This window comes from Carcharhinus amblyrhynchos, chromosome 13 (assembly GCF_965287045.1).
Source record: "Carcharhinus amblyrhynchos chromosome 13, sCarAmb.v2.hapA, whole genome shotgun sequence".
NCBI classification, from domain to species: domain Eukaryota; kingdom Metazoa; phylum Chordata; class Chondrichthyes; order Carcharhiniformes; family Carcharhinidae; genus Carcharhinus; species Carcharhinus amblyrhynchos.
In genome coordinates, this window is record NC_137336.1 from 34,659,851 (window position 1) to 34,686,978 (window position 27,128).

Sequence of the window (27,128 nt, forward strand, 5' to 3'; positions counted from 1 at the left end):
CACTGTGATCTTAGATGCAGCAGGTGGCCATTCGGTCAGTCGTGTCTGTGCTAACTCCTAGCTAGTCCTATTCCCCTGCCCTTTTTCTTCAACCCTGGAAGTTTTTTCTCTCCAGATAATTATCGATTTTTTTTTTGTTTATACAAAACCTGGAGTATGACAATTATTTTCAAACCTTTCACCTAAAGTGTCCTACTGTCTCTAGCCAATGATGCCCACATCCCGCGAATGAATATATTTTTAAAAAGGATAAGTGTGTACAACCCCAAAAACCTCTTGCACACTTGCAGTGATTCGTTTTGTGGGACTTCAACTTAGATCAGTCCATCCCTGAATGCACATATTACAATTACAGAAGGTAAGTAATTTAGTACAATAGTTAAAAGCATCATCAATTGGAATCTAATTCTTATTGCACTTTCCGGAGCATTTAATTTCAGATAGTGCTGGAGAATGACACAAGATGCTGCAATAGATTCAACCTTGGTTCCAGTCCAATGACTTAATGTGCAAGTATGCAATAGTAAGCAATCTGTTATGGAGAGGAATGAACATTATTTATCACTGATTGTAAATTCTGTTTTTTAATGTAACTTTATCATAGGTGGACAGATATTTAGTCACATTTGTTGTCAGATATGAATAATAAAACTAACGAAGGCACAGCAAATCCTGCCAAAAGTGTTCTATTGAAGAGTAACCTAAACTTCCGAACAATGTTATAATAACAAGACTTACATTTATATAGCACCTTTCATGATCTCAGGACATCCCAATGCATTATAGACAAACGAAAGGATAGCCAGAAGCTTTTTCCCAGGGTAGAAGTGTCAATTACCAGGGGGCATAGGTTTAAGGTGTGAGGGACAAGGTTTAAAAGAGATGTACGAGGCAAGTTTTTTACACAGAGGGTGGTGGGTGCCTGGAACTCATTACCAGGGGATGTGGTTGAAGCAGATACGATAGTGATTTTTAAGGCACGTCTTGATAAATACATAAATAGGATGGGAATGGAGGGACATGGCCCCCGAAAGGTAGGGGATTTTAGTTCAGTTCGGCAGCATGGTGCAGGCTTGGAGGGCCAAAGGGCCTGTTCCTGTGCAGTAATGTTCTTTGTTCTTTGAAAGGCTTTTGAAGTATTATCACAGCTGTAATAAAAGAAACATGACTGTGAATTAGTGCTAAGTTAGGTCCCACAGACAGCAATGTGATCACAACCAGAAAATTTGTTTATGTGCGCTGTTTGAAAAATAAACAGCTAGGACGGCAGAGAAAACTCACTGGCTCTGCCAATAATGCCCTGGGACTGCTTACATTCATCTGAGAGGAGAAAATGGTTTAACATAGGCTTATCCAACTTTTTGTCTTGGTGGGTGGGGGGTTGGGGAGGCAGGGTGGCTGGGGGGGGTGGTGGTGGGGAAGTTACATTAGCATTTTTTTCCTCACTCGAGGATGTGAGGAAATTGACACAACATTAAACTGAATTTCAAAATCAAAAGGTGAGGTTTTAAGGAAATAAACAATTGCTGAACAATGTCACAGCAATAAATTGTTAAGTTAAAAAATAATAAACATGCAAAAGGGTATGGAAGTGTACATGAGTAGATCTTTCTCTTTCTGTGGCAGATAATCTTTTAAGCTGCCTGAATTCATCTGATTCTGCAAGCTGTGTTACTGCGTCACATTCTGATTTATGTACTCTGTTTCACCTTGAGTTCCAGTGCTGAACACATGGCATTCATAAGTAATGTTCGTTCAGAGTTCAAAATGTTACTGTTGTCTGTTAGATATAGGGTGGTATACAATTTGTAACAGTCACAGATGAATAGCTACTACTGTCGGTTCTGGCTTGTTAATTGAGACAGTTGCAAATAGTTTTGCCTTTACAAGTGGAAAATTGCCGCTTCTGGGTGGAAGAGTCAATTACTAGGAGGCATAGGTTTAAGGTGCGAGGGCAAAGTTTAAAGGAGATGTATGAGGCGAGTTTTTTTACACAGCAGGTGGTAGGTGCCTGGAACTCCCTGCCAGGGGGAGGTAGTGGAAGCAAATACGAAAGTGAATCTTAAGGGCCGTCTGAATAAATACATGAATAGGTTGAGAATAGAGGGATATGGTCCCCAGAAGGGTAGGGGGGTTTTAGTTCAGTTGCACAGCATGGTCAGTGCAGTCTTGGAGGGTCGAAGGGCCTGTTCATGTGCTGTAATTTTCTTTGTTCCTTTTTATTTGCCATGTGTCACCTTTGAATTCTACTGGATCAGGGACCAGTGCCATGTTCATTCACTCATTATGTTACTTGTAGCAGATTTGAACATTTCTGAGCTGTCTTGCCCGCAGTATTTCTTGGATCTCAAAACTCTATTTCATCCGCTTTGTGTTTAAAGACTGCAGGGTTTCTTCAATGTCTGGCTCACTGAAAGGCCTTTATTGAACAAATTATAAGATGGCATCTTACAGAGATCACATGACTAGGACAAGCCAGATAGGACATATTGTAATGGTGCATTTCAAAACTCAAACATGTACCAGGGTCACTGCATATATGGAAATTACAGAGTCATAGAATCCTACAACGCAGAAGGAGGCCACTCGGCCTGTCGAGTCTGCACCACCACAATTCCACCCAGGCCCCATCCCCATAACCTCATGCATTTACCCTAGCTAGTCCCCCTGACACTTAGGGGCAATTTAGCGTGGCCAATTCCACTTCACCCGCACATCTTTGGACTGTAAAAGGAAACAAGAGGACCCGGAGGAAACCCACGCAAACACTGGGAGAATGTGCAAACTCTACACAGACAGTGACCCAAGCCAGGAAGTGAACTCAGGTCCCTGGCCCTCTGAGGCAGCAGTGCTAACCATTGTGCCACCGTGCTGCCCTGCAGAGGGAAAGACATGGAGAAAAAAATTACAGGATTTTGAGAAAAGGCTAAAAGTTGAAACTACCCGATCTCCTCCAATGCAATGGATCAGGGAGGCACTCCAAAAATGTATGGGAGCCCCTGTCACTCACCCCACATATTCCCAGGTAAGGATTATATCTCAATTGCCTGGCATTTTCAAATTGCCTCCTTCTTGGAACCATCCAAAAATATGATTTAAATTGTAAACCTTGGATGGTTCTGACTGTGTCACAGTAATAGTTGCCCAGAAGAAGTCAGAAAAATTAAAACTCCTAACCTTTGGATTACTATAGCATTTACCCCCCCCCCCCACCCCCGGAGCCCCCCCCACCCCTTTCTCCCCACCACTCCAAATACCGCCCCCTCAATGAGAATCCCCTCACCTTCTCAACCCCTCATGGATCTCCACCCACAACCTCATTACCACCCCCAGATTACAACCTGACTCCTGCACGAGACTTCCTATCCACCAGTATGTCCTGACTATGCTTCCCCTATGCTCCAGGTGTGATCTGATTCCTGATTCCATCCTCCCAACCCTAGCCTAAACTAGCTACGAACGCCCACCACCTACCAGGTTTGATCTGACCTGACTGCCATAACCCCCAGGCCTGACTTCCTCATCCCCAAAGCACAACCCACCACACTCCCCATCCCCCAAATCTGATGGGCACCCCAGCCCAAAATTCTACCCACCACCCTCCTCCCTGGCTTGTCAAAGACCCTTAAACTTAGATGGGTTATGGCAGCTTCTGTCATATAAAGGTTACTGTTGGTTACTTACCTGTGCCCAATCTGTCCTAAATTAGAATCACTGAATCTCTCCAGTGCAGAAGGAGGCCATTCAGCCCATCAAGCCTGCACTGACAGCAATCCCACCCAGGCCCTATCATGTAACCCATGTATTTACCTCCTTAACACTAAGGGACAATTTTAGCATGGCCAAACCACCTAACCTGCACGTCTTTGGAGTGTGGGAGGAAACCAGCACATCTGGTGGAAATGCATGCAGAGTCCGCACAGACAGTGACCCAAGGCAGGAATTGGACCCAAGTCCCTGACGCTGTGAGGCAGCAGTGCTAATCACTGTGCCACCATGCCACTCCTTGTAGGCCTGGAAGTGTACTGCACTGCATTGGACAGATTTTGCCCGGTCTGAATCGGAAGATCAGGCGAGAAAGGAGCGGCTGGACATGAAGCTAAGCTAAGGAGCTCCAAGTGGTGTGGCAATCTGGCTCAATTATCCCTCCACTGGAAGTATGTTTAAATAACTGGGGCTTGTGCATAGATCCACCGTGAGGACTCTTTTGTACTAGCCCATCCTCTCCATTTGACCCGAGCCACCCTATACTAACATCTGAATGCTCTTTGATGCTGTTCTTACTGCATTTAAAAACATTTTCAATCATCGTCATTTATCCTATGTCTGCTATTAAATGATGCTGGTATTTCCTATCTGAGTACTTTGTAAGATATTCTACTTTAAAGGTACAGCATAATTGCAAAACGTTGTGGCCGCGTGTCGCTTCCTACATCACTAAGAATAGTTACAAATGCATGGCCTGTTTTGCCAACACTTTATCAATTTGTGCCTCCAAAAATAGCACACAATCAATCTCCCTTCACCCCCCTGTTTCAGGTGGTGAACACCTGCTTAGGGACAATATTTGCAGCCTAGCCTTTAGACACAAACCTTGATAATTTCATTACCCTGTTTGAAATGAGTTTGTACTGCAACCATTGCTTGTCTTGTTAACTCAGTATCAGAAATATTCCTGCTCAGTATAGCCAGCCCATGGAAGACATTAATCACAATTGGACATGTAAGCCTTCCGCTAATATCTCATTACTAATCTTGTCATGGTGTATATCTTGCATATCATTCATAAACTAACAAAGAAATGCAATTACTTTTCATCAAAATAATCATCTACAACAAAACATCTAAATCTGATACAAAATGTTGGAAATACTCAGTAAATTAGGCAGCAACTTACATATAATTATGGAACATGACATAGGATTTACAACACAGAAACAGGCTATTTGACCCAACCATTCTGGGCCTATATTTATTCTCCACTTGACTCCCCTCTAGTCTTTCTTCATCAAAATCCAGCATTGTAACTGTAAATTCCCCTCTCTCTCATATGCTTGTCTAACTTTAAACTTTATTTATTAGTGCCACAAGTAGGCTTACATTAACACTACAGTGAAGCTATTGTGAAATTCCCCTAGTCACCACACTCCAGCACCTGTTTGGGTACACTGAGGGAGAACTGAGCATGGCCAATGCTCCTAACCAGCATGTATTTCAGACTGTGGGACGAAACCAGAGCACTCAGAGGAAACTCATGCAGATACAGGGAGAAGGTGCAGACTCCACACAAACGGTGACCCAAGCTGGGAATCGAATCCGGGTTCCTGGCATTGTGAGGTAGTAGTGCTAACCACTGTGCCAGTGTACCACCCAACTCCTAATTTCCCTTAGATGCATCAATAGTATTCATTTCAACCACTCCCTGTGGCAACAAGTTCCACATTCTTATCACTCTTTGGACAAACATGTTTCTTCTGAAATTCCTAATAGTTTTCTGTGTAACAATTTTATTTTGATTCTGTCTGGTTATAGTATGCCCAGCATGAGGGAGCATTTTAAAGACTTCTATTAGGTCAACCTTCAGGACATTTACAAGAGAAAAGAGACCAGTCTCCTGGTATATATACCCATTTATTTCTGATATCATCCTTGTTAATCTTTCCTACATCCTCTCCAATGCCTCTATCGTTTTCAGTAATATGGTGGCTGGAAGTACACCAAAGATGCTGTAACCAAAGTTTGATTTTCGCATAATGTTATGTACTTATAGTGGTATAACATCATGTGTTCTGCGGTGACATAAGCAAAGAAATTTACTGGCTTTTGGGCTTATACCTGGAATAAGCAACTTCTTTTTAATAAACCTGCCTCTTGTTTTACCACAACCTACCCACTCATTACTCCTTTTTCTCTGTGGTAGTTAGTAGTCGATACATAACACAATGGGCGAAATTTTCTGACTGTCCATGCCAGCTGGATTTTCTGATCCCACTGGATTTGGCTGAGTGCCTAATCCTCCAACCTCACTTACAGTGGGGAGGAGTGTGTGTGACCCAGCCAACTTCTCTACATTTCTATTCTATCCCTCTGGGAAATAAAGCTCAATTTTTTTTATTCTCTTGCTAATCAATGCACAACTTATAGTGAATACTGAGATCTTTGTTCCTCTACCCCACTTGTATTCGCAACTTCCAAGCACTAAGCGACCGCTATATTTTTGCTATCAGATGTAGTACCTGACATTTATCAGTGCTGAACTTTAATTGCCAAATATTTGACCTTTTTAATGTCATAGAGTCATAAAGTCAGAGGTTTACAGCATGGAAGCAGGCCCTTTGGCCCAACTTATCCATGCTGTCCTTTTTAACCACTAAACTGGTCCCAATTGCCCGTGTTTGGCCCATGTTCTACTATAATTTCTTGCAGCCCTCTTCATTATTTATGATTTCTCTCAATTTGGTGTCATCTGCAAATTCAGAAATTGTGCACAGGATTCAGCAACACCTTTTTTGCCATGGGCACATATCCCATAATGGCTAACAAATTTCATGAGAGACCAAAAACGGGATTGGCACCAGTGAGATTTCAGAAAGCAATTCTCCCAGCCCACATCTTCCCCACTCCGAAAACACAATCAGGTTCATGCCCAAGAAGGGTGTAAACCTGAACAGGTTTAGGGTTCTCTGCTTTATGTCAGAGTCACATCAGTGTCGCAATGAGAAGCCGTCATCGTTTGGAGCACATGGACACCCAATGAGAAAAACTGTGTCCCAATGGTGAGGCGTGCCATGCCATTAGGAAGAAACATTAGTTTCTGAGGCAATAAAGTGGTGAGCAGCAATGATGTTTAAAATGCAGTGACATTTTAATATTGCATAATTGACAGTGCCTCCGAGCTAGTGAAGCCTAACATCACCCGTACCCAATCCATGAACCTACAAATCCCTAACTGTTTGAATTGTCAAATGTCTAGGTCTGACCCTGGGATGCACATTTGAAGTGAAGGCAGCCTGCTGTCTCCACGCCCTGATGTCTGACATGCCTTTGACTGGCATCCTCTGGAGGGCCAAGACCTAGAAGGGACCAGCCTACTCTCAGGTGGCACTGGTATTGTTGTGCCATCCTGGTCTGTCTGCTACACCTGAAAAGTGCCAGTTTCTGAAAGGGAGTGGGCAGGCGGGAGGAGTCAGATTGGCTAGGCAATCCCAGAGTCACCTGGTCTCCTGGTAAGAAGGTCCCAGGTTGCGCACCAGTGGGTCCTCCTACCCCAGGTTCTTGTGGATCCATGTCATTCCATAGGATAGAGGAGCAGCTGAAGTGAGATCCAGAAGCCCCACCATCTTCTGCTGCCCTTGTAAATGCCCACCAGTGCCTGTACACCCTATAGTTGAATCCCTCAGCCATGGGCACTCAGATATTGAGCCATTGTTTGCATATCACCCACCATGGATCTGACTTTGAGTTCCAGGCTTTCCACTGCGGCCATCACCCTTCTAGTCTTGGTCTGGGTGCCTTGCATTGACAGCATAATCTCCTATGAGAGAAGACTTTGAGGTTATTCCAGTTGGCCTGCAATCCCAAGAGTGTTACAGAAACCTCTTCCTGGCATCTCTTGTTTCAACTGAGTCCTGGGTTCCTGAAGATCTCCAACTGTCTGATTTGTGGGATGTTCCTCTCTAAAACTGCAGTCCAGATGGTGCTGTCACAGCTGGCAGGATTCACAGCAGTTTTGATGCTGAAACTGACAAGCCAAGTTTTGGGAAGATTCAACTTGCATTTTTGATTCTAAATCATTAGTATAAATTGTGAACAGAAGTGGTCCCTGCATTGATCCTGTGGAACACCATTTCCCCCCTCTGCCACTCTGAGTAAGTATCTACCCCTACTTTCTGCTTTGTCTTAAAGCCAGACAGAAATCCATACCAACATTTGTCCATTTACGCTGCACTCTCTAACCTTACAAAAGTTCATAATGAGTCACTTCATCAAAGACCTTTTGATAGTCCAGGTAAATTACATCTGCTACATTACTATTGTCTACTCTCTCACCTCAAAAGATTTAATAAGGTTGGTCAAGCAAAATTCTCCCTTTTGAAATACATACTGATTATCCAGTATCATATTTTTGTCTCTAGATGCTCTTTTATTCTCTCCTTTAGTAAGGATGTTTAGGTCATTACACTTAATATATGTGAGGGGTTGTCGGTTTTACCAGAAACAAAATGACATGGTTTGCACATGTGGATTCAGACAAACGTACAACAGGTTTTATTGAAGAGCTGCTCTCTCTGTACTGCATCAAATACAAAACTGAAAGTAAAACAGCAGCCTAAGCACAGACCCTAATGGCATCACCATCAAATCACGCAATCAGCTTTTAAAATAATCTGCACCCTTTTTTAAATATATAGCATTAATCTAATTGGACTCTAATTTTCTGGGCATGTTCTGTCTCCCCTTTAAATAAAGTAATATGTTAGCTATCCGTCAGTCCTCTGACACCACATATTTATCCAATGAAACCTAATGTGAAAATGTCAGAGCAGCCAGTTTTTGAAAGCAACACAGGCCAGATTCAGAATTAGTGCTAAATCATGTGAGTTCAATGTAGCAAAAGAAATAAAAGATTTTAAAATTTTAGCCAAAGCTGGGAACCAATTGTTAAAATGCCCCCGAATCCTCTGATATTGCAAGGAAGGCTCCGTATCCTTGATTTAACAAATTGTTGCAAGAAAAACCCCAAAGCTGGGGGTAAGACTATCATCACGGGAGTCCTTCAAAATGTGACAAGTGTAGGAGGACACAGTTACTACGGCACCATCTTTAAAGTATGCGCAGCATTTAATGTTGTACTCCCTCAGACATTAAAACCAACCTTAGACAGCAAATCAACTGCATCAGACCAAACTGAACTAACAAAAGGATCAGAGCAACAACAAAATTGGGGGCTTGGGTGGAAAAAAAATCTTAAAATACATGATAGCTTCTGGATTAGATAAAAAGACATAGCTGGAGCGGTGAACACACTAGTTTATTCGTAGGTCTGACAGCTGATGATACACATCCCCCAAATTGCACCCCATGACTACACCACTGGAATTGCACTCACCCCCTGACTGCACACCTTCAGACTACAACCACCCCCCATCACCATGACTGACCTCTCCCACTGGCCACCCAACCCCTAAACTCTCGCACTAACCACCTGACCCAACTCACTCCACCGGACAGCTGATCCCCTACCTCCACGCTGAGAGTCCGCCCCCCACCCCCCGGCAGGAGATCACTGTAAACAAGCTCTTGCGTATGTTAACGAGGGACATAAGCACACTTTACCAACCCCTTCAAGAAATGCAGCACAGAGTTGTACCAGTCTGCTTTGGTTTTACAGTGTTTGCTCTGTCTCAAACAGCAACTGCCAACTAATTCAATGAATCATACTGTGAGTAAAACACACAAAAATATCAGATTGCGAGGGTGAGTCAATCTTTGGAAGGTGGTGATTGAATGCCATTATACCTCCCAAGCTGAAAGCTGATAGGGCAAATGTAAATCACTTCTAGGAAAGAATTAGGGCTACAACAAATGTTCAATTCAGCCGTCCCCAGCAATTCAGTGTGAACATTGCACTTCCCGCATACACTGATGATCACAGAATTAAATGAGGTATCATGGATGAGGGGAGAAAATTGATTTCAAAGTTTCTGAAATTTTATATGATTAAATGTGGGAGGAGGGTGTGGTTGTGAAAGTTGATAAGATATCTGTCAGTTAATAATAAATGCAAAATAGCTGAGGCAGAACTCAAAGCACATTCTCTTAATCATTTACTTTGAAATAATAGACTGACTAAACAGGCAGTTTGGACACAATTCAGTTAATGAAACGAGGGTTTTGCAAGGGGAGGAGAAAGATAATTAGGAAAAATGTGATGCCTAATCTTTATGCATATTAAACATGACTGCTTACATTTAGATAATGACGAAGGAAGAGTGAATAGCTATTATATTACTGAAGTAATGCTTCAACAAGGGCAGTAAAAAGCAAGTCAATATTTTCAGTAAAGTGCAGTGCAAGACAGTAATGGAATATTACTGCTGCTCAAGCTTGGATGTTTACTCATTCTGAACAAATTCCCATGAATTAGGAAAGTAAACAACGATTCATACTCCTATAGGAAGGATATGAATCTTTCGCTGACTGAGGGAAAGGCCCCAAACGTTGAAATGATCAGTTTTAAGGCAAATGCTGCAGCATTGATTCGAAACCATTATGACTGAATGACAAAACTGCTGATTTAAACAGGCTTCAGCTCTTGATGGCTGGACGGACTGACAATGAAGTGAGATGTCAGTGGAAATACAAACAAGCTCAATGTGCCTGGTAGCAGGTAGTGCTGTGATCAATGAGATTGAGTAGTGAGGAAAGGACATGCCTGTGAATTAGAACACAATTTATAGCATCACTGCTGGCACAACATGTTCACTGGCTCTTCGGAAAATCAGCCTACTGGAACATAAAAGACTGCTTCATTTTCCAGATAGATTGGTTGCAACAAGAATGATCATAACAGAAAAATTGGAAATAGTGCACTTGAGTTATTATTGACCTTTAATAAAAGCATGTGATAAATGTGGCTTCAGAATGTTTTCGTTAAACTATTTCTTAATTTTAGAAAACAAACATCTTTTAAGTTTTTTTTATCTTTTCAATAATTCAGCAGGATCATGTGCACTTATATAGAGATTTTGAATTGATTTGATTTATTATTGTCGCATGTATTAACACACAGTAAAAAGTATTGTTTCTTGCGTGTTATATGAAGAAAGCATACCGTATGTAGGGAAGGAAAGGAGAGAGTGCAGAATGTAGTGTTACAGTCATAGCTAGGGTGTAGGGAAAGATCAACTTAATGCGAGGTAGGTCCATTCAAAAGTCTGATGGCAGCAAGGAAGAAGCAGTTTTTGAGTCGGTTGGTAAGTGTTCCCAGACTTTTGTATCTTTTTCCTAGAAGGTGGAAGAGAGTATGTTCAGGTGTGTATGACTGCTTTTCCGAGGCAATGGGGAATGTAGACAGTGTTAATGGATGAGAGGTTGATTTGAGTGATGGACTGTGCTTCATTCATGAACCTTTGTAGTTTCTTGCGGTCTCAGAGCAGGAGCCGTACCAAGCTGTGATACAACCAAAAAGGATGCTTTCTATGGTGCACCTGTAGAAGTTGGTGAGAGTTGTAGTGGACATGCCATATTTCCTTAGTCTCCTAAGAAAGTAGAGGCATTGATGGGCTTTCTTTACAGTAGCAGCCACATGGAGGGACTAGGACAGGTTTTTGATAATCTGGACACCTAAAACCTTGAAACTGTCGATCATTTCCATTTTATTCCCATTGATGTAGACAGGGGCATGCCCTCCACTATGCTTCCTGAAGTCAACGACTATCTTCTTCATTTTTTTGACATTGAGGGAGAGATTATCATTATTGTCACACCAGTTCACCAGATTCTCCATCACTTTTCACCCACTATGGTGGTATCATCAGCAAACTTGAAAATTGACTTGGAGGGAATTTGGCCACACAGATGTTGGTGTATAATGTGTAAGGTAATGGTGTATTTTAATGACAATCAGATGTCTCAAAGCACTTCACAAACAATGAAGTACTCTTTGAAGTGACTGAAGTCACTATTAAAAAGACAGCTGCCAATATATGCACTGCAACCAGCAATGTGCTTATGGCCAGATAATCAGTTTTTTGATTGAAGGATAAGTATCATTCTAGGCACAAGGGATAACTCCCCTACTCTACTTTGAAATGAGATCTTTTATATCCACCTGAGTAGGCAGATGAAGACATGGTTAAATATCTCAGCTTAAAGATTGCACCTCTGACAGTGTAGTGTCAACCTCGTTTTGTGTACTCAAGTCCTAGAGGGGGATTTGAACCCTGGACTTTATAACTCAGAGGCTATTGGCTGAGCCACAACTAACACTAAGGAACAGGATTTTAAGGATCAGCCAAGGGCAGGCTGAGCAACTCTGATGAAATGAAATAAGGGACATTGGACCTCGAGTCAGATGGTGAATAGCTGATTGCCGGTGACTACCAGGAGAGCAGGGGAAAGGTGAGCTCATGATTATGGTTGTGGGTGGTTGGGGGCTGTGGTCATTCTGATGATCGGAAGAGTTGGGGGTGGTGTTTGGGAAAGGGGAGTTTAAGGCAGGCAAAACTTATAACTTATTTTGTGAGTTGCATCATTACCATCTCTCTGCTGGCTCAGAGACTGTAAGAAGTCTCACAACACCAGGTTAAAGTCCAACCAGTTTATTTGCTAGTAAGCCCACAAGCTTTCGGGGTTTGGCCCTTCGTCAGGTGAGTGGAGAGTTCTGGTCTCAAACAGAGCATACAAAAGGCACATACAGTTTACAGAATACTGATCTTTAGACTCACATTCTAATCAGTAATCTGTAAACTGTGTGAGCCTTTTATATGCTCTGTTTGAGACCAGAACTCTCCACTCAACCCCGAAAGTTTGTGGGTTTACTATCAAATAAACTGGTTGGACTTTAACCTGGTGTTGTGAGACTTCTTATTGTGTTTACCCTAGTCCAACACCGGCATCTCCGCATCATGGCTCAGAGACTTGAAGTCCCACTTAAATCAGTCAAACTAACGGTTTGATGCCTGTGCTTCTCTAGAAGAACCAGAGAAAGTTACTTTTGAGGATTTAAAAGTTCTATGTCTCAAAGAGATGAGGACTATCTAAACACTTAGGAGTGGAGATTCCCCCGAATGAGAGATGTATAATGCACTACGTGGCCAGAAAGTTATGTTGTGAACATAGGGTAATGCTATGAAAAGAAGTAGACTTGCTGAGAATGCAGCTACAACACAGACAAAATGATTTAGAACTCAAAGAATTAGAAAAAGAGAAAAACTTACCAAAAAGAAGAAGCTTTCTGGAGAGATGGGGAAAGGAAGAAGCTTTCAAAGGAAAAAGCATGATCTGGACAGGGAGAAATGTTCTCCTTTTACACTTCCTGAAGTCGATGACAACCTCCTTCATTTTGTTGACATTGAGGGAGAGATTATTGTTGCCTCACCAGATTCTCTGTCTCATTCCTGTACTCCGTCTTGTCACTGTTTGAGATCCACGTGATAACCCGTCCCCAGGAAATTCTTCCAAAGGTGGAAATACTTCAGCTGCTGAGCTGACACTGACTCTGTGCAATTCCTCCCCATCACACTGTCACGTGTGGATCACTCCAGCCTGCACCCATGGAAAAAGGGAAACTGTACTCATTAAGTCAGAGAATATAACTAAGCAATCTCATTTTATCTCATTTTCAATCAAAATCATTCAGCTAATAACTGGGATGAAATATTTTATTGAGTCAGCCGTTCCTGCAAAGCATATGCTTTCCAATTCTTTCACATACATTTGCACTATTCGTGTTTAACGCTGACATCAGTGCTTTGGTGGTTGTGTCCACGCACCCTTGTTTAGGTGCGGGCAATCACAATGTGAAATTGAGAGGTTTTTATCAGCTGATTTCGAGCAAAAAACAGACAGCTGAGTTGAATTCTTCACTAACTATGACCAGTTCCATCATCGCTGCAAAAGCATGAGCTGATACGATCAAATAACAAAATCTGGGCTCCAGCACGACAACAACATTTCTGGGTGAGTGGAGAGGGTGTATCAGACTTTGGAGTGGCACACTCAAGGAGTTCTGACAAGTCAGTTTAAGATCAGGAGTTGGGGGCTGGCTGGAAAGTGGGGAATGGCGTGAGGTGGAGAGAAACCAGAGACACTTTGTGGGAGTGGGGAAGGAAATGGGGCCAAAGAGAAACACTGGTGAAATAGGCAACAGAGAAGTAGACAGTATTCCAGCAGGGGGACACGTGCTGAAAGTTGCCGCAACTCAGTGCAGAAGGAGGCCATTCAGCCCATCGAGTCTGCACCAGCCACAATCCCATCAGGCCCGATTCCCGTAACCCCACATATTTACCCTGCTAACACCCCCTGCCATTAGGGTCAATTTAGCATGGCCAGTCAACCTAACCAGCATATCTTTGGACTGTGGGAGGAAACGGGAGCGCCCAGAGGAAACCCACACAGACACAGGGAGAACATGCAAACTCCACACAGTCACCCGAGGCCAGAATTGAACTTGGGCCCTGGTGCTATGAGGTAGGACTGTTAATCACTGCGCCACCGTGTCACTCAACTATGTGCAAAGCAATTCTGCTTGTGGTAGTAAAAAAAAAGGTTATGACAAACCAGGGTAACCATGTGCCAGACTGCATTACACTGTTAAAAATCTGCTTCTTTTAAAGTGATGTCCAGGGAGATACAGCCCAATATAAATGCAGGAGTTCTGACACTTCCGCTGCAATGATGGTAAAAGTGTATCAATATCATATTCGAGACCAGGAAGAGGGACTGTTCTGCCTTCTCGACTTGGTGAAAGAATTGCAAGATGCCTTTGAATCTGGAACACGAACAATATTAGAAAGTTAAGTGAAAAAGTGTCATATTAAATCAGTGTATCAGTCCCTTCACTTTGCTGTTATGATGGCCACAAAGGCTGGGGAATCATCAAAAGATCTCCTTGTGGTCTTTACTTGTTCAGCAAGTGGAGGCTTGCCCAATGAGAAGCGGTGAGTAGGGATTTTTTTAGACCTGCTGCTGAATCCAGGTTGGTGTTGTAGGTCCCGATGTGTAGACTGCCTAATTGTAAGGAGTGGCACAGTAGCACAGTGATTAGCACAGCTGTCTCACAGCACCAAGGACCTGGGTTCAATTCCTGGCTTGGGTCACTGCCTGTGTGGAGTCTGCACGTTGTCCCAGTATCCTCCAGGTGCCCCAATTTCCTCCCACATTCTGAAAGACCTGCTGGTTCTGTGCATTGGCCGGAACAGGCGCCGGACTGTGGCAACTAGGGGAATTTCACAGTAACTTCATTGCAGTGTTAATGTAAGCCTAACTTGTGACTAATAAATATACTTTAAAGCAGGTGTGACCCTTTTCTCTGGTGCACAATAAAGGGTGTTTGGTGTCAGGAAACTGGCATTTGATTGAATCACTACACTCGCCCTAGTGCATATAAATACAACAGATTCTTTCTGACTTACGAACTGAAGTGGATCTGCTAAATGTTACAGTAAAGTTGTGATATACAAAACAAAAACTGTGTTGATTTTTTTTTACAAACAGCCTCCATGGGGCTTGAGAAGGAATATGTTTAATGGTGCAAATAAAAGCACAATAGGCAGGCCATTGAGTAAATGCGGTAACTGATTGATTTCAACCTACATGTTTGGGCTGGAAGATCGCCTGTCGTTTCATCTTGCTCTTTCATCTCATCTTTGGAGTTTGAAACCTTCGTTATCTATTCTTTTGCAGTTTAGAGCCTCCAATATTTGGATAAATACAACATCAGTGTTCCCTCTTACTGTCTTATTAAGCTGGTTACTTTTCAACCTGACATGTTTTCACAAAAGGGTAATATAGTTGAGATGACCTTAAACACATTAACTGGCCTGGGGTTTACAGTGAATGATGAACTGACAAAGCAGACATGTCAACACTGTTGTCATGAGCAGCATTGTGGTACAGTGGTGAGCACTGATGCCACAATGCCAGGGACCCAGGTTTGATTCCCAGCTTGGGTCACTGTCTGTGCAGAGTCTGCACATTCCCCTGTGTCTGCATGGGTTTCCTCCGCATTCTCCCCTTTCTTCCCACAGTCTGAAAGACGTGCTAATTAGGTGCATTGGCCATGGGTGCCGGAGTATTGCAACTAGGGGATTTTCACAGTTACATCATTGCAGTGTTAGTGACACAAATAAATAAATAAACAAAATTTTTAAAACACTGTTATTAAAACTCCCCTTTAAAAGTTTCACATTGTCAATGAAGCATTTCTGGATTTTTCTGGACGAAGGGTCAACCAGACTCAAAACACTGGCTCTATTCTCTCCTCACAGATTCCAGCATTTTCTGTTTTTGTCTGGATTTTTAATGCTGTACCAAAAAATTGACTCTGCAATATCAATTTTTTCGACTATGTTAAAATTCCTTTATTTATAAAATATGATAAAATAATTTATGATATTTAATCTTCTAATGTGCATGTTCTAATTTTTAAAAGGTAATGGATAATCAATGCATTTTACTTCCTAGTTTGCTGTCCGTGAGAATTCTTCAATGTGATTAGCTGCTTATCTAACTTGACACTGCTGCTTGATGGATGGAGACTCTCTCGAGGGTGAGGAGAAAAGGAGCTCAAATATTAGCTAATTCAATCCAATTATCTACTATTTACTTAGACATTGCATTGATAGTAATCTAAAAGAGTTCAGTAACAAAATATATATAAAATCTTCCAAAATGCAATAAACCCCACTTGTTTTGGTGTCTGTCGTTAAAACAAATTGCAGTATCTGACAAAGGATCATCCAGACTTGAAACATTGGCTCTATTCTCTCTCCACAGATGCTGTCAGATCTGCAGAGATTCTCCAGCATTTTTCTGCTTTTGTTTCAGATTCCAGCAACTGCAGCATTTTGCGTTTATCTGCAGTATTTTATCTTGTAAAATGCATCTGAACATTAGTCTTTCAAGTTCTTTTGATCTAGGCTTTTATTTGATCACATGCTTGTGATTAAAGCAGTTGATATTAGTATGGCGAAATACCATTTCACCTTAATCGAATAAAAAAAAATCACTTTGTCCACTGAAAGATCCAGAGTTAAGAATGGGAAAATTATTTTGTGTTATTCATCTAAACCTGCTGTAGATTGATGTTTCATCTCCTACTGACTTTGTCAATGGGCTGAACTACTACCTGTAGACTGAATGGTGGTAATTCCAATCCAATGCTGTTTTCCAGTTTTTTTTTGAGGCTTACTCTGCACTGTTAACCTTGGGCTTCTCACCCATTTTCATCAATTGCACCATTGATTGTTTTCTCAACTCTTGTTACGGTTTTCATTTTTATCTCTGGCTTCAGTCTGTAACTTGTCACTTACTGAATTCCTATTTATTCTTAGAGAGGCACAAAATCCATTTTACAAGATATTGCTGTGACCATAAATGAATGAAAAGATCTAGTATCTGGTGAGTATTCACATGTGTAATCCCTATACACAAGACCGCCAGTAAAATTGGTCTTTTGCACATCGCCTGGCGATTATTTGCTTTGTGATTCAGTTGACCTTGCTTTTATATCAATAGCATTAAATCAATGCTGGTGTAGAGAATCTCAGAATAAAAGTGTATTTTTATCATTCTGATCAAATGTCAACAAGCATTATGAATGATTAGAAGATTAATGTACCATTACAGAATAGCTTTGGTCTGTTCAACTCTCTGTTAACATTTGTTGATACAATTGTCTGCTTTTCCCAACATCAAACTAATCAACCAAAAGACTGACACATTAGTTCCAAAATTGTTCAATTAAATTGTCACATTATTCAGTAGCAGTAACAGTAAATAGCTCCCATTATTCCTTTATTCAGTTTTTTTTAAGTGTGCTAGAGGATGATGTCACATGCTAATCTTTTTTCCCTTTCTGTTTTCTCAACTCCTGTAACAAGATTGCAAGGTCAAGCAGTGCTAGGATTTGAACTCACAAGCCTGGCTTTCCAGCCCTTCCCTCTTAGTCTTCTTGTAGGTCTAGGTAGATGAGACCAAAATTTTGTGCCATGTCCAGCCTCCCATCCCATTACCAGAGTGCAGGTCCTGTGGCATCAGGTACATGTGGGTGGCAAGTAAAATTATAATGAGGGAAGTGTGGCCTCTGCCATCCCTCATGTCATTTTACCTCTTGTGTCCTGGAGAAAGTTTTAGGGCGTGATCTTATTGGCTTTTCACATCAGGATTCCACTACAGCGAGGTTGGAGAATTTGGCATCCCAGCCAAATCTCCATTCATTTGCAACAGGATGGGAAAATCTTGCCGGCACGAACAGCCGTAACATTCCGGACTTAGCGTTTTAATCAGAGAAGGATCTATGCAGTCATGATCGCACAGATGTGCAGAACCAGCAGGAAATAATTTTTGTAAATAATAGATTTAGTACTCCTTGTAGAAGATAGATTTGGATGAAAATCCTCTGGGTGCTCCAGATTCCCCCCCCGCCGCACAGTCTGAAAGATGTGCTGGTTAGGTGGATTGCTAAATTCTCCATCAGTGTATCCAAACAGGTGTCGCTGTGTGGGTTCTTAGGGGAGTTTCACAGTAACTTTACTGCAGTGTTAATGTAAGCCTACTTGTGACACTAATAAATAAACTCAAACTTAATGTAACACTACTTTTCCAGACAGCAAGGGGAGAAAAAAGGCAATGCAGACAACATAGCCTAACTTCAGTCATCAGGAAACTGCTGAAGCTTATTATTAAGGAAATCTTAACAATGCATTTATAAATTCTTACTGTGATCACAGTCAATATAATTTTATGAAAGTAAAATAGTTTCTGCTAAATTTGAAATTTTTGAGGATGTATCATGTTGGGTAGATAAATGGACTTTGCTCAAATGGGCAAAACTAAACTAATATTCAGTCAGGTCCTATCTGCCTCACTCATTCCTGTCAAGGGAGTCACATTTCCTTCACATGGTTATGTCATTTCCAATTCATTACACCGATTTATTTCCACAATCGTTTACAACTTCTAAATTTATGAGTAAGTGTTTTATCCTTGCCACCCCATTCAGGAATTATATCAATTATCTGTGTAAATTGATGACTGCTCCTTCTTCTGTTTATATAGAGTGCAGAAATTTAAAACAAAATCAGATGATGTGTACAGTGAGTATTAAAGAGAATCATAGAATCCCTAAATGCAGAAGGAGGCTATTTGGCCCATCGTGTCTGCACTGATAACAATCTCTTCCAGTTCCTTTCCCCATAACCCCATGTATTTACATAAGAACATAAGAACATAAGAAATAGGAGCAGGAGTAGGCCATCTAGCCCTTCAAGCCTGCCCCGCCATTCAATAAGATCATGGCTGATCTGTCGTGGCTCAGTTCCACTTTCCCGCCCTCTCCCCATAACCCTTAATCCCTTCTCTTATCAAAAACCCATCAACCCGCTTCTTAAAAATATTTAGCGAGGCAGCCTCCACCACTTCAACGGGCAGAGAATTCCAGAGATTCACCACCCTTTGAGTGAAGAAGTTCCTCCTCAACTCCGTTCTAAACCGCCTCCCCTTTATCTTGAGGCTGTGCCCCCTAGTCCTACTGTCTTTTTTGAGCGGGAAGAGTCTCTCCACCTCTATCCTATCCATCCCATTCATCATCTTATACGTCTCAATGAGATCTCCCCTCATTCTTCTAAACTCTAACGAGTACAAGCCTAGTTTATTCAGCCTCTCCTCATAGCTCAATCCCCTCAACTCCGGTATCAGCCTAGTAAACCTCCTCTGCACTCCCTCCAGGGCCAAAATATCCTTGCGCAGGTGCGGCGCCCAAAACTGCACACAGTACTCCAGCTGCGGCCTCACCAATGCCCTATACAGCTGCAGCAAGACCTCCCTACTTTTATATTCAATCCCCCTCGCTATGAAGGCCAGCATCCCATTCGCCTTCCTGACCACCTGCTGCACCTGCAAGCTGGGTTTTTGCGATTCATGCACAAGGACCCCGAGGTCCCTCTGCACCGTCGCCTGCTGCAGTTTTTCGCCACGTAAGTAATAGTTCTTCCTACCATTCTTCCTACCAAAGTGGACCACCTCACACTTGCCAACATTAAATTCCATTTGCCATTTCCTGGCCCATTCGCCCAGCCTATCTAGATCCTTCTGCAGACTCTCCACACCCTCCGCACAATTTGCCGTTCCCCCAATCTTGGTGTCATCAGCAAATTTCGACACCCTGCACTCGGTTCCCTCCTCCAGATCATCTATATAAATGGTAAATAGCTGAGGCCCCAGCACCGACCCCTGGGGCACCCCACTAGTCACCATCCGCCAATCCGAATAGCACCCATTGACCCCCACTCTCTGCCTCCTATTTGACAACCAATCCTCTATCCACGCTAACACCCTACCCCCAACTCCATGTCCCCTGACCTTCTGCAATAACCTCTTGTGAGGTACCTTGTCAAACGCCTTCTGAAAATCCAGAAAGACCACATCCACCGGCTCTCCTCTATCCACTGCCCTAGACACATCCTCATAGAACTCCAGTAAATTTGTCAGACACGACTTCCCTTTAATGAAACCGTGTTGCGTCCGCCCTATCAAGCAATTCCCTTCAAGATGCCTCGCAATTTCCTGCTTAATGATGGATTCTAACATTTTACCTACCACAGACGTTAAACTAACCGGCCTATAATTCCCCGCCTTTTGCCTGGCACCCTTCTTAAACAACGGCATAACATTAGCCGTTTTCCAATCTTCCGGCACTTCCCCGGAATCCAGCGACGTCTGGAAATTAACCACCAAGGCATCCACTATCACCTCCGCCATTTCTTTCAGAACCCTCGGATGCATTCCATCCGGTCCTGGGGACTTGTCCACAATCAGCCCCTCCAGTCTGTCGAGCACCACCTCTCTAGTAACAGTAATGTCATTAAGACCCTCCATTCCTACCACCTTTCCATCGCTAACACCCGACAAATTATTCACGTCCTCCTCCGTGAAGACAGAAACAAAAAAGTTATTCAAGACCTTCGCCATATCCCCATCCCCTACCACTAGCTCCCCTTTCTCATCCTCTAAAGGACCAACGTTCACCCTAGCCAGCCTCTTCCTTTTTATATATTTATAAAAACTCTTGCTATCCTTTTTTATATTAAGTGCTAGCCCAGCCTCATAGCTTCTCCTACCCTCCTTTATCAACTTCTTTGTCAATCTTTGTTGACATTTAAACCTTTCCCAATCCTCTTCTCGCCCACTGCTCTTAGCTACTCTAAATTCCTCCGCTTTTAATTTAACACTTTCCTTCACCTCCTTCGTTATCCACGGCTTATTACCTCTCTTCCTACTGTCCTTTTTAACCATCGGAATAAATTTCTGCTGAGCACCAAGAAAGATCTCCTTAAAGATCCTCCACTGCTCCTCAGCAGACCTACCTTCCAACACATTCCCCCAGTCCACATTCGCCAATTCTTCTCTCATCCTACCATACTCCCCTCTATTCAAACAAAGGACGCGCGTCCGGGAACCCACTTTCTCCTCCTCCATCTGCACCAGAAACTCCACCATACAATGATCACTCTCTCCAAGAGGATCCTTCACCGCAAGGTCCCTAATTCTACCCGCCTCATTACATAGCACCAGATCCAAGATAGCTTGCTCCCTCGTCGGCTCCAACACACACTGTTCAAGGAAATTATCCCGGCAGCATTCCAAGAACTCCTCCTCGAGCCCACCTCGTCCAACATGGGTCGACCAATCAATATGCAGATTGAAATCTCCCATAACTACTGCCGTCCCATTCCTGCACGCCGCACTTATTTGCGTGTTAACAGCCCGCCCCACCTCCAGATCATTATTCGGGGGCCTATAGACGACACCCACCAGCGTCTTCCTCCCTTTGCTGTTCCTAATCTCCACCCACAACGATTCCACGTTCTGCTCTTTGGCTCCGATATCATCCCTTGCTACCACCTTGATACTATCCTTAATCAGCAGAGCTACGCCACCCCCTCTTTCCTCCTGCCTATCCTTCCTAAACACTTGATAGCCCTGTACATTCATCTCCCAGTCCCTGTCACCTTGCAGCCACGTCTCTGTAATGGCCACCAGATCGTATCCATTTGTGTCGATCTGCGCCACCAGCTCATCCACTTTATTCCGAATGCTTCGTGCATTCAGATAAAGCGCTTTCATCCCAGCCTTCACCTGGACCCTATTTGCCGTAACGCCACCAATTGGGACATCCTCGGCCTCTTCCCTTACCTGTACCCTATCCTTAACTTTAGACCTCGTAGCGTCACCTACCCTCGCACCCTCCCCCCCCCTAATTAGTTTAAAGCCCTGTCTACAGTCCTCTTTACTCGATTCGCCAACACTCTGGTCCCAGCACGGTTCAGACCAACCCCATCCCGCCCGAACAAGTCCCACCTACCCCAATACTGGTGCCAATGCCCCATAAATTCGAACCCATTCCTCCCACACCAATCCCTGAGCCACCCATTCACTTCCTTTATCCTGTCAACCCTACGCCCGTCTGCACTCAGTTCAGGCAGTAGCCCAGAGACGACCACCTTGTCGGTTCTACTTTTTAATTCCATTCCCAGCTTCTCATACTCCCTCCGCAGATCCTCAGTCCGCACTTTGCCTACGTCGCCGGCACCCACATGTACTACAACGACCGGGTTCTCACCCTCCCACTCCAGGTTCCTCTGCAGCCCAGCTGCGACATCCTGTACCCGAGCACCAGGCAGACAACACACCCTTCTGTGCACTTTGTCATTGTGACAAAGGACAGTGTCAATACTCTTCACCCCACTATCTCCAATCACTACTACGTTCCTTTTCCCCTTCTCTTTGCCTATGTCCTGCTGCATCACTGTACCGTGTGCAGTTTGCTCACCAACCTCACCTGCCTCGTCCTCTTCCAGAGTGGAAGCAAGAACCTCAAACCTGTTATGCAGATTAAGAGGCTGAGGCCTCCGCTCCTCACCCCCCCTTCCTCCTCCTCCCAGCAGCCCCATCTTGTCCCTGACCCTTAGATTTAGCCAGTCTAGGGGCACCCTCTCTCCCCCTGATGAGCCTCAGTGTCTGTAGCTCAGAGGCCAGCTCATCCACCTTGAGCTGGAGCTCCTCCAGCAACCTGCACTTACTGCAGACATGGTCACTGGGAAGGACCCTGGGGTCCGCCAGTTCCCACATCATACACAAACCACACATCACATGCCCCTCCATTATTCACTGTAATTTTTTATGGGAAAAAATTTTTTTTCCTTGTTTCTTGCTGTAGTAGTTTTGAAAAAATTTTTTTTCCTTGTTTTTTTTCAAACAAACTCACCTGGCCTTTTTTCCCTCAAGCCCTTTTTGATATTAAGCCCTATTAACTCACTCTGCTTCCCCCTCACTCCGCTGCCCTTACCCCACTAATCCCTCTGAGACTAAGGGGCAATTGAGTGTGGCCAATCAACCTAATCTACACATCTTTAGACTGTGGGACAAAACTGGAGCACTGGGAGGAAACCCACGCAAACACGGGGAGAAAGTGCAAACACCACACAGTCACCCGAGGCAGGAATTGAACCCAGGTCCCTGGTGCTGGGAGGCAGCAGTGCTAACCACTGTGCTGCCCACTTCTCAAAATTAAAGTGTCAATCTCATTATTTTTTGTTTAATACTAACGAGTAGTTTTCTGCTGGGTGACTTCTAGAGAATCTTTGCAGCCTTGTTGACAGAAACCTGACTAATCAGTATTCTCCTGCAGGAATGCTCATTTTGTGCCTGTCAAGTGACTAACAATCAATTAATTAGTCAAATCTTGGTTAACTCCAGGGAACGGGAGACTGTAGGAAATTGAGCAGAATAAATGAATTAGCCAAATTACCAATTTAATTTAGATATATTTAAAGAATGATAAATGGATTCATAGCTTTAAAAGTAAATTTATTTTATTTGTTCATGAGATGTTGATGTTACTAGCAAGGCCAGCATTTATTGTGCGTTCGCAATTGCCCTTGAGAACATACCAGTGATTCACTCTCTTGAACAGCCTACAGTAGTTCACATTGTCTAAATACTCCTAACAATGCTATCAGGTAGGAAGTTCCAGGAAGTCAGAATAGTGTGAGACTTGGAGGGAACTTGCAGGCAGTGGTATTCCTGTGGTTCTGCTGTCCTTGTTCTTCTAGGTAGAAGTCATAGGTTTGGATTTATCCCTATCATCCATGTAGAAGTTTAACATCAGAAGCATACATGATGCTGATATAATAATGATGTTAGATCACATAATTGAGAAGTAAGAGAGATTGTGCAGAGGTCCAGATGTGTAAACACTTACTGTAAATATAGAGTCATGGTTTTGAGAAACTATAAGACTCAAGCAGAATATTTTGGGTGAACAGAATCTCCAAAACCCATCTGGATCACAATCGTGTAACAAAATTTGATGAAAGCGAGTAAAAGCCACAGTTAACTTTAAAAAGAACAGAGCTGGCTAAAGACGATATGCCTACAGTTGACATAGATCATAGAATCCTACAGTGCAGAAGAAGGCCATTCAGCCCATCAAGTCTGCACCAACCACAATCCCACTCAGACCCTATCCCCATAACCCCATACATTAACCCTAGCTAGTCCCCTTGATACTATGGGGCAATTTAGAAAGCCAATCCACCTAACCCACACATCTTTGGACTGTGGGAGAAAACTAGAGCATCCCAGAGGAAACCCACAAAGACATGGGGGGAATGTGCAAACTCCACACAGTGAATCGAACCCAGGTCCCTGGCGCTGTAAAGCAACAGTGCTAACCACTGTGCCAACATGCCACCGACATCATAAGGAGCTTGAATTATTGTGGGTAGTAGATCAATGAACTGTTTGGAAGCAAAAACAAACAAAGGAAGACCTTGAAGTATCTGTAAAATTTTCAGATCAAAGGACAGGTTTAAATTTGGAGATACTTGTCTTAATTTTTTATGTGGGACATCCCAAGAGTGCCTCATCATCATCATGGGGATAGATTGCAAGGTGTTATTTTTTGGTTCATCTATGTGATTTTTCACAGGCAATTTACATTTGGAACTGGAACCATTTGGAAACAAGCACAGTGAGAAAGCCTCCAGCAGTTGCAGCTGGAACCTGGAAGAAATGTTGCGAAAGAGTGTTTTATTGAAGCTATAAGCTAGTGAGAAGTAAGACCCATTCTTGAACTGGGGTGTCAACAATTGTGACGTTGTGGTGATTGTCCCTTTAAGGGTAACACAGCAGAGCAAGAGTCACCTGGCTTGGGTGGCCAATAAGGACTCAGAGTGGGGAATCACCCAGGGAGGAGTTCACTTAGGCAGATGCATTCCAGAACTAGCAGCAGGCATGCTGTTATTGTAGATCCTTGTAAGTAAATCATTCGTTATTCACTAATGAAATCTCTGAAAGTGCATTATTACAGTTGTGCTCAAGCACAACAGGAGGGTTGCTTAGTCAGTTGCAAGTGGAAGAACTCCAAGAAATATCAAATCTTGGAGAATAACAGGAACACAGAGGAAAATTAAAGGGAGTTCTGAAAGCTGCAACACACTTTTGGTTTGGTTCCAGGAGATGTGAAGGAACCCTCAGGATCCCAAAAAGTATAAGGGAACTCTTGGGTGGAAATAAAAATATAAATTTCCTGTTGAGATTTTTGGGCTTCAAAAAAGTTTATGCAATATCAAGTTAGTAGTACTTGATTTGACTCTTGTAGAATAAAAGTATTTTTGTTCAAAATGATTAAATTTTGTGACATATTTCTTTTCGTTAATAACTGGGAGATTGCTTTTCTTTTTAAACATTACTGATTTCCCGCAAGATCATAAACTAAAATTCCACTGCAGGCTCAGTCAGCTAATTATTTGGAAAGTTTGGTATCAGCTCAAACAATAATAGCAAAAACAGACAATAACAACTAAAATTAACAGACTGGTGATTGTAGAATAGCTGATCATTCATGGCCGCACAGTGGTTAGCATTGCTGCCTCAGCACCAGGGACCTGGGTTTGATTCCTGGCTTGGGTCACTGTCTATGTGGAGATTGCACAATCCTCCCATGTCTGCGTGGGTTTCTTCTGAGTGCTCCAGTTTCCTCCGAAAGAAGTGCATGTTAGGTGGATAGGCCAGGCTAAATTGCCCCTTAGGGTCAATGGGACTAAATAGGCTAAGTGCCTGGGATAATGGGGATAGGGCCTGGGTGGGATCATGATCGGTGCAGACTCGATGGGCCCAATAGCGTCCTTCTGCACTATAGGATTCTATAATTCTATTCTATCCCTTTAGGCAATACTGAAAATCAATGTGCATGAGTCATGAGAAGTATCTAGGTACTGCCAGCGATTCAGGCTAATAGAATGCAATACATCATAATGAGAGGAGTTGAACATAAAAGTATATTGTGTTCAGCTATACAGGGTATTGGTGAAACCACATCTTGAATACTGTGCAGTTCTAATTTTCCTTAAAGATATAAATTTGCTGGAGGCAGTTCAGAGAAGGTTTAATTTAGATTGATACCTGGAATGAGCAGATTGTCTTGTGAGGAAAGGTTGGACAGGCTGGGTTAGTTTCCAATGAAGTTTAGAAGAATGAGAGGGTACTTGTTTTAAGTATATAAGATCCTGCGCAGTATCAACAAGGTGGATGTGGAAAGGATGTTTCCTCCTCTGGGCAAGTCCAGAACTAGGGGGTCACTATTTAAACTTAGGGTGTTGTTTCTCAAAACAGAGATGGGGAGAATTTTTTTGTCTGACAGTTATGCAACTTTAGAACATACTACCTCAGGTGATCGTGGAGGCAGCGTCATTGAATATTTTCTAGTTGGAGGTAGATAGATTTCCAGAAATCTAAGGGTGTCGTGGTAGATAAGAATCTGGAACTCAAAACAAACATATCAGCCTTTGTCTTATTGAATGGTCTATTTCTGTTCCTATTTCATGTTTGTATGATGCCCACCTGAGTATTCCTGTCCGTTATTTGTCAACATTTTGCAGAGCTTCTAAATAGAATGTCTGAGCTGTTGGAAATTACATTTAGTGCTATAACAACGTAGAACGCAAATTTACATAAATTACATTGGCACCTACCAATTTTAGACAGGTGTGTTAAATGCCAGAGGCCCTGAATATTATTGAACAGCTAAGCAGAATCGGAGGGGCCAATGGCCCACTCCTGCTCCTAAATCTCATGTCTTTGGTTCCACAGATCAGAATTAAAACATAGACATTTGTTTACATTTATACAGCAATGAACTTATTTTATATTCAGTAATTTTGACAATAGTATGGACATATATAGTTTTCAATGTTATTTTTTAAATCTCTATAGGATTTTCCCCACAGGCACTTCAAGACTTGAGATCAGGGTTAAGTGGGAAGTGGGAGTCAGAAGCATGCATAGTTGGGAGTAGTTACCCAACTATGATTTTCCCCAATCTGGTAATTAGCAGCCAGAGA

General features: G+C 42.8%; 1 long non-coding RNA gene across 1 annotated transcript; it reads left to right on the forward strand.

The window, feature by feature from the left end:
- Positions 1-12,009: 12,009 nt before the first annotated feature.
- On the forward strand, positions 12,010-25,324 carry LOC145351835 (uncharacterized). The gene is made up of 3 exons (XR_013888460.1): positions 12,010-12,123; positions 17,058-17,124; positions 24,716-25,324. It is a non-coding gene; the product is annotated as an uncharacterized LOC145351835 (long non-coding RNA).
- Positions 25,325-27,128: the final 1,804 nt, after the last annotated feature.